The 7,074-nt window shown below is 57.7% G+C and overlaps 1 long non-coding RNA gene across 1 annotated transcript; it reads right to left on the minus strand.

Annotated features, from left to right (window-relative positions):
- Window positions 1-5,302: 5,302 nt before the first annotated feature.
- On the minus strand, window positions 5,303-6,555 carry LOC120638868. The gene is made up of 2 exons (XR_005660882.1): window positions 6,366-6,555; window positions 5,303-5,665 (listed from the first exon to the last, which is right to left on the minus strand). It is a non-coding gene; the product is annotated as an uncharacterized LOC120638868 (long non-coding RNA).
- Between the last annotated feature and the right edge of the window lie 519 nt (window positions 6,556-7,074).

A 7,074-nucleotide genomic window follows, 5' to 3' on the forward strand; every position in this document is an offset into this window, starting at 1 on the left:
ACGCGCCCGACGGGTCGGGCTGCGTTGCGGGAGAGGGGAGACGGTGCCGGCTCAGGCCGAGCCCGGGGGAGAGGCCCCGAAGGTTATTGCCTAAGGAGACTCCAGTGAGACTCTCTAACGCCCAGCCATTCGCCGAGACCCCCGTGACTAATCTCACCTTCCAGCCCCCACGGTGCCCCACGGAAGCTAGAAAGGTGCCCCAGACACTGGCCCGTCAGCTTATCTGGCCACAGGGGCAGGGTCTCGTAATGTCATTTCATCCGCTAATGTCTTTCCATCCCCATTCTCACCCGGGGAAAGGAACTCGCTATCGGTAGAATCTCTTGGAGTTGGCTGGGCAGCAGGATCTAAAATCCATTCGTCGACCACCGCACGAGAGGCAGTGAAGCCGAGCGGGAAAAAGGCGCGGGCCCGGGAGTCAGAGGACCTTGGGTTCTAATTCCGGCTCCACCGCCGGGCTGCCGGGTGACCTCGGGCGTATCACGTCACTTCTCCGCGCCTCGTTTTCCTCATCCGTAAAATGGGGATTGAATCTTACTCCCTCCTACTTAGACTGTGAGCCCCCTGTGAGACCTGATTATCTCGTATCTGGTATCTTCATTATCTAGTAATGCTACCGAGTTACTCCAAGCATTTATCCTCTCCCCGCTTGATTACTCTCTCAGCCTCCTCGCTGACCTCCCGCCACCAGTCTCTCCCCACTTCGGTCCATACTTCACTCTGCTGTCCAGATCGTATTTCTACGCTAACGTTCGGCCCGCGTTGCCCCGCTCCTCGAGGGCCCCCAGTGGTTGTCCGTCCACCTCCGTCTCCAACCGAAACCCCTCGCCGTCGACCTCGTAGCGCTCGATCAACTTGCCCCCTCCTACCTCATCTCGCCGCTTTCCTACTACAAGCCGGCCCGCACGCTTTGCTCCTCCAACGCCAACGTACTCACTGGTCTCGTCTATCTCGCCTCCGCCCTCTGGCCCACGTCCTGCCTCTGTCCTGGAGCACCCTCCCTCTTCGTATCCTTCAGGTAATCGCTCTCCCTGCCTCCGATGCCTTCACATCACCTCCAAGAGGCCTTCGCCAGCTAGGCCTTCATTTTCTCTTCCCTCCACTCCCTTCCGTGTCACCCTTTCTCTCGGATTTGCCCCCTGCATTCACCCCTCTCTCGACCCCACAGCATCGACGTGATAATTTATTCATATGAATATCTGTCTCTCCCTCTAAACCGTAAGCTCGCTGTGGACAGGGAATGAATGTGACTACCAGCTCTGCCAGACTCTCCCAAGAGCTTAGTACCCCGCTCTGCACACAGTAAGCACTCGGAAAATACGATCGATCGATTAGCTCCGTTATATCGTATTCTCCCAAGCGTTCACGGTGAGCGCGCAGTAGATACGGTCGATTGGATCCGCCCCAGTGCGTAGTTGAGTGCCCGGAACGTAGTAACCGCTTATTACTATTATTTCTCTTACTTTTATTTTCATCATTATCATCATCTTCTGCAGAACCGAGGACCTTGGGCTTTCGGCCGCTTTGTCAAATTCCCTACCGCGCCGAAGTCCGTTTGACGTTCCCTCTGTGGAATCCCAGGGATCCTGGGTAGGAAACTCCTCCGTCCTAACGGGAAATGACAGGTTGCCCAGTTGCGCCTCGGTAACGGATATCTGTGGACTCTATTAGCCTGGCCTGTGAGTTAACTGGCTCTGCCGTGGTGGGCCAGCATGCCCCATTTGACGCGACGATAGTCCCTGATTGGAGAGGGTAGTAAATTCATTAGAGATGTTTTGGAACATTAGCAATGGTTGTATTTCAATTACAAGACACAACTGCCTCCCTCCCCCCCCCCACGAAGCCAGGTCTTAATTCACGGCTCGGGACGTACGGGCCCGGACCGCGTTCCCAATTCTACTCTCCGCCGCTGAGGCAGCAGCACGTCACGGGATAAAGGAGAGGGTAAGAGAGAATAAGCGGGCTGATGGTTTTCTTCTCTTCGGGGTGGAATTTGAAGGGCTTTCCTGTGTGACCGTGGGCAAGTCATTTCACTTCTCTGTGCCTCAGTTCCCTCATCTGTAAAATGGGGATGAAGACTGGGAGACTCACGTGGGACAACCTCATTCCCCTGTATCTACCCCAGCGCTTAGAAGAGTGCTCTGCACACAGTAAGCGCTTAACAAATGCCAACATTATTATTTCCCCTCCAGCTTCTCCGCGCGGATGGCCGCTCGCAGGCCGAAGGGGATCTGATTCCCGGCGGCCAACGGCTCCGTTTTCGGGCCAGCGCGCGGTGGGGCCGGGGCGGGGGGGGAGGGGGATACTGGTTGGCATCCCTATCGGGTTCTGATTTGATCAGGGGGAGCTTCTTTTATTTACCAGGCTCACCCACCACCGATCGCCTCCACCTGCCCTCCACGCGCCCAATGTCCCGGAGGCCTGAGAGGCCGCTGCAAGTCACGTGCCAAGTGGGCCCACGGGCCACCCAAATCCTAGAAGGGTGTGGTCCCGGGCGCATGGGGTAGAAATGGAGAGGAGGATGAAAATAATCATTATCGTTGGGGCGTTCGGTTCGGCGCTTACCACGGGGCAAGCTTTGAAATAAGCCCCGGGGGAACGTAACCAGATAATCAGGTTGTGCCCAGTCCCTGTCTCACTGGGATTGATTGATTCTATCTACCTCGGCGTTTAGTATAGTTCCTGGCACACGGTAAGCTCTCAACAAATGCCACAGTGATTACGATGACTCGGTAACTGTGCGGCGAGTCCAATCTGATGAGATTGAATCTGCCCCAGTCCTCAGTAGAGGGGCTTGACAAAAACCGGTTTAAAAACTCCTTTCCTCAGAACAGTACCCCGCCCACCGCCGACGCTCAATACAGCATCTCGTTCACAACAGGCTCTCGTGACAGTTGCCCGGACCTTTTGCGCGCGGAGCACTGACACCGATTCCGATACTGATATTAAAGTCAGCCCCCAGGGTCCGCCAGTCCTCGGCAAGATTCCTTTGGCCAAGGCCGACCTAAACGGAATTCCTCTGGCCCGCCGAGGGAGAAAGACATTGAGGTTAAAGTTTTTCTCCCCACCCTCCTCGTCCCCCACGCCCTTGGTCACCCCTGGCCCGCTCACCTCCCCCTCGGGTTTTAAAAAATCAAGTTGTATTGTGTCTTTACAAGCGAACGAGAAGGGAACCAAATGTTTCGCATCTGCTCTCCGCATCTGCCATTTGCATGAGAATGGGTGTCTAGTGTTTCAACGACGCACAGCCCACTGGCGGAGAATGGGGGCCGGACCCCCCGGATATCACAGGCCCCTCGGGCCCGGACCAGATGTCCCGGGCTGAGCGCAGAATCACAGGGCACCCCTGCCTTCCAACAATTAACAAATCTCCTTTCTCTCGTGCTAATCGCTCCGGAAGGGGGTTTTCTCGGTGGCCTTGTTTCGGGGTGTCGGAGAGGGATCTGCCCCGCCCTCTCCCTCCTCCTCCTCCTCCTCCCTGGCCCCCGGGGGGTCAACCTTTTTAACCTCCGCTCTTCGGGCCTCCCTCCCCGGTCCTCTGATTTCCTCCCGGAAGGGTCGGACGCGGGGGTGGAAGCGGCCTGCCAGCGGATAGGGGAGGCGAAGGGGCAGCGTGGGCCTCATCCGTCGAGAGCGGCCACGTTGCCGTGCAGCCAGGCTGCCCTTCCGTTCCCGCCGGCTCCGGGGACGGTGAAACGGTTAGGGTCGGGTGCGGGGAAAGGTCGAAGCCCACAGAGAGACCTGGCAGGGAGAGCGGGCCCCATCCCACGGAAACCTGCGGCCTCAAACCCAGCCGGCCGCTTCCTCCCTTTTGGTACTTGCGACGCGGTCACTGTGTGCAAGCCCCCTAAGGAACGCTGGGGTCGATACAAGTTAATCAGATCAGACACGGTCCCCGTCCCACATGGGGCTCGCGGGGCCGAGCGAAGGGAGAACGGGTACCGGATCCCCGCTTTACAGACGAGGAGACCGAAGCACGAGCGAGTGATGTGACTCGGCCAAGGTCACCGAGCGGGCGGGTGACAGATTTGGGAGCAGAACCCGGGTCTTCCGACTCCCAGGCCCGTGCTCTTCCACCAGGTCATGCTGCCTCTCAGGAAAGGGGACAGAGTCGGATCGACCGCGAGGCCGCTCTCCCTCGGCCGCCCCTGATATGGAGGGGAGTTTGGTCGTGGCTCCCCGATCGCCTCTCTGCCCCCCTCACGATCGGCATGCGCGGCATAGTGGATCGAGCACGGGCCTGGGACTTAGGAGTTGGTTGGTTCTAATCCTGGCTCTGCCTCTTGTCTGCTGCGTGACCTTGATCAAGTCACTTCACTACTCCGTGCCTCAGGTACCTTATCTGTAAAATGGGGATTGAGACCGTGAGCCCAACGGGGGACAGGGTCTGTGTCCCGACCAATCTGCCTGCATCCACCCCGGCACTCGGTACGGTGCCCGGCGTATAGTAAGCACTTGAAAAACACGACAATCATTCTTACCGCGATCAACAGACAGTCCGGGCTCAAACAGATTGGGAGACGTGGGATGGAGGTTCGGCCCGTCTCGTGCCGGGGATGACCGGAAATCTCCTAGGCCAAGACGGGGTGGGGGATGACAAAGTTGCAGTAATAGGACGCACCCGATCCAACCTTCCTTTCTCCCGCGCTGCCCCGTGGTTCTTGTCCACCTGACAGGTTCAGGCCCAAATGTTTGAGAGCGGATTGCGAGTACTGCCTGCCCTCACCCCTACGGGCAGAAACAGCAACGCGCCAGATGGGAAGAGGTCGGGGGGTGGGCTGGGAAAGGCCAGCTCTGCCTCCCGCCTTTGGGCCTCCCCGGGGGGATTCCAACTTCCGCATCCGTGCCCGGTGGAATCATCCCCAGCGCCCGCCAACGTGGGCATGGAGGCTCAGGGAGGCCAGGCGGCCCCCACACTCCCCGAAGAGTATTGGATGACCCCCCCCCCATCGGGCTCAGCCCGGTCTCCCTTCAGGGTTTGGAAGAGCCTGCATCTTTTGGGTCCGTCGGATCACAGGGCTCCACTGGATCCACTAGGACCCTGAGAGGTACTGAGTCCATCTGGCCCAACTGGCTCTACTGGGGCTACTGGGGTAACCGAGACCATTTGGTCCATTGGGTTCACTGGGCCACGGGGCCACTGCGGGGTGTTTTTCGAGTGGCCCCCGTCTTTTGTGAAATTCTGCAGAGAGCCAATCTGACACCTGGTGCCTATCCAACTGTGTACTGCTCCGCGCACAGTAAGCGCTCAATAAATACGACTGAACCGACGTCCAACGTCCCGAAGACAGGGGAGATTTTCCTGGAGCCATCGACCGCCAGTACCGACTCGGTGCGACGTTGCTTTTAATCACAGAATGATACTGTTGTCTCACATCCATCTTGCCATCCACCATGACCCCCGGATCTTTCTCTGCTCATCTTGGACGCAGCTGGTATTTCTCCACGCCGGATTTGCGCTTGAGCTTTCTTTCCCGAGTCCACTAGTTCGCACTGTCGCACACGCCAGAAACAACTCCACTAGATCGCCGACCAGAAGATGTTTCCGAAATTAATTCTCAAAGCCCGTGGGCTCCAGCCCTCCTCCTCCGCTGACATCCCAGGACCGTCGTTACGGAATTCTAGCCACGGCGTCAGCATTACCGCAGGCTCAATGCTATGGCGGCTTCAAGAAATAAACGTGGCGGATACACGCGAGTTAAATAACGCTAATAACTGCGGTATCCGTTAAGCGCTTATTTAAGTCCTGAGCCCCGTTCTAAGCACTGGGTTAGAGAGAAGATAATCGGGTTGGACACGGTCCCCGTCCCACGTAGGGCTCACTCCCCATTTTACAGGTGGGGGAACTGAGGCACAGAGAATAAAGCGACTTAAGACAAGTGGCGGAGTGGGGATTAGAACCCAGCTCCCTCTGACTCCCAGGCCTGTTCCCTATCCACTGAGCCACACTCCTTCTCACTAAACCACGCCGCTCCTGAAGTGATTTCAAAGCGCGACGGACTGTGCTATTCCTATCTGGAGATGATAATATGCATATACTTTTCTCCTTGAACTTATTGCTAATTGAATTCCATCCAGGTTTGCGAGGGCCACTCTATCAATCAGGCTAAAGAAGCTGGATTCCGTTCTGATCTCTCTAAGGCTCAGCCGCCCCAACCGATTATCGTTTTCAAATCCGATAAACGTATCATTCCTCCCTCTGCCCAGGTAATCAGCGGAAGCGAGGTCTCGGATACGACCGCGGATTCCGCCCGGTCAGCCATCCCTCGAGGGACTGGCCGGAGGCCGACGCGCAACCGGCCCCGGCCACCCCCGGGATGGCCTTCCGGTCGTCTGGGTCCCCCGAACATCGAGATTCCACTTACCCAACTCGTCGGCAAAGCTGGCGCGAGGGAGGGAGTCGAAAACCTTCTATCGGCAGGAGCACTGGACTAAGCGGTGGGAGAGAACGGCCTCGGGCAAGAGGTCCGCCACGTTCCCGTAAAAGGAGATCCCCTTTGACCGGCAACATTTCCTTTCTCCGTTGTTATCCGGCAGCCAAGTATCGTGAAGCAGCGGGGCCTAGTGGAAATAGCACCGGACTGGAAGTCGGAAGACCCGGGTTCTAATCCCGGCTCGGCCACTTACCAGCCGTGCGACCCAAGGAGGGTCGGTTAACTCCTCTCCGTCTCCGTCTCCCCCTCGGTAAAGTGGGGATGAAACGCCTGTTCTCCCTTCCCCTTTGACTTTTAACCCCCTGTGAGACAGGAACTAGGTCTGATCTGCTGATCTTGTATTTATCCCGGGGCTAAATGCGGTGCTTAGCACATAGTAAGCACTTCAAAATACCGCACTTATCATTTCTTGGTACTTGCCCAGCGTCACAGGCCTGGCACCTAGGCCTAGGGCAGGTTGTTATTGGCATAGCCGGGGCAGCTCTCCGATCGCCAGGGCGACGCGGCGGGGGACTGGGGTGGAGGAAGGAAGGGGGAAATAGCTGCCCTCTCCTGCCCCAGGGTTGTTCTGTTCCCAGAAGTGCCCTTCTCCCTGCACCCGGGGCCTCACTCGGTCCCGCCACGCTCCACAGTGGCAGGA

Source organism: Ornithorhynchus anatinus, chromosome 15, assembly GCF_004115215.2.
Source record: "Ornithorhynchus anatinus isolate Pmale09 chromosome 15, mOrnAna1.pri.v4, whole genome shotgun sequence".
In the NCBI taxonomy this organism is placed as follows: Eukaryota; Metazoa; Chordata; class Mammalia; order Monotremata; family Ornithorhynchidae; genus Ornithorhynchus; species Ornithorhynchus anatinus.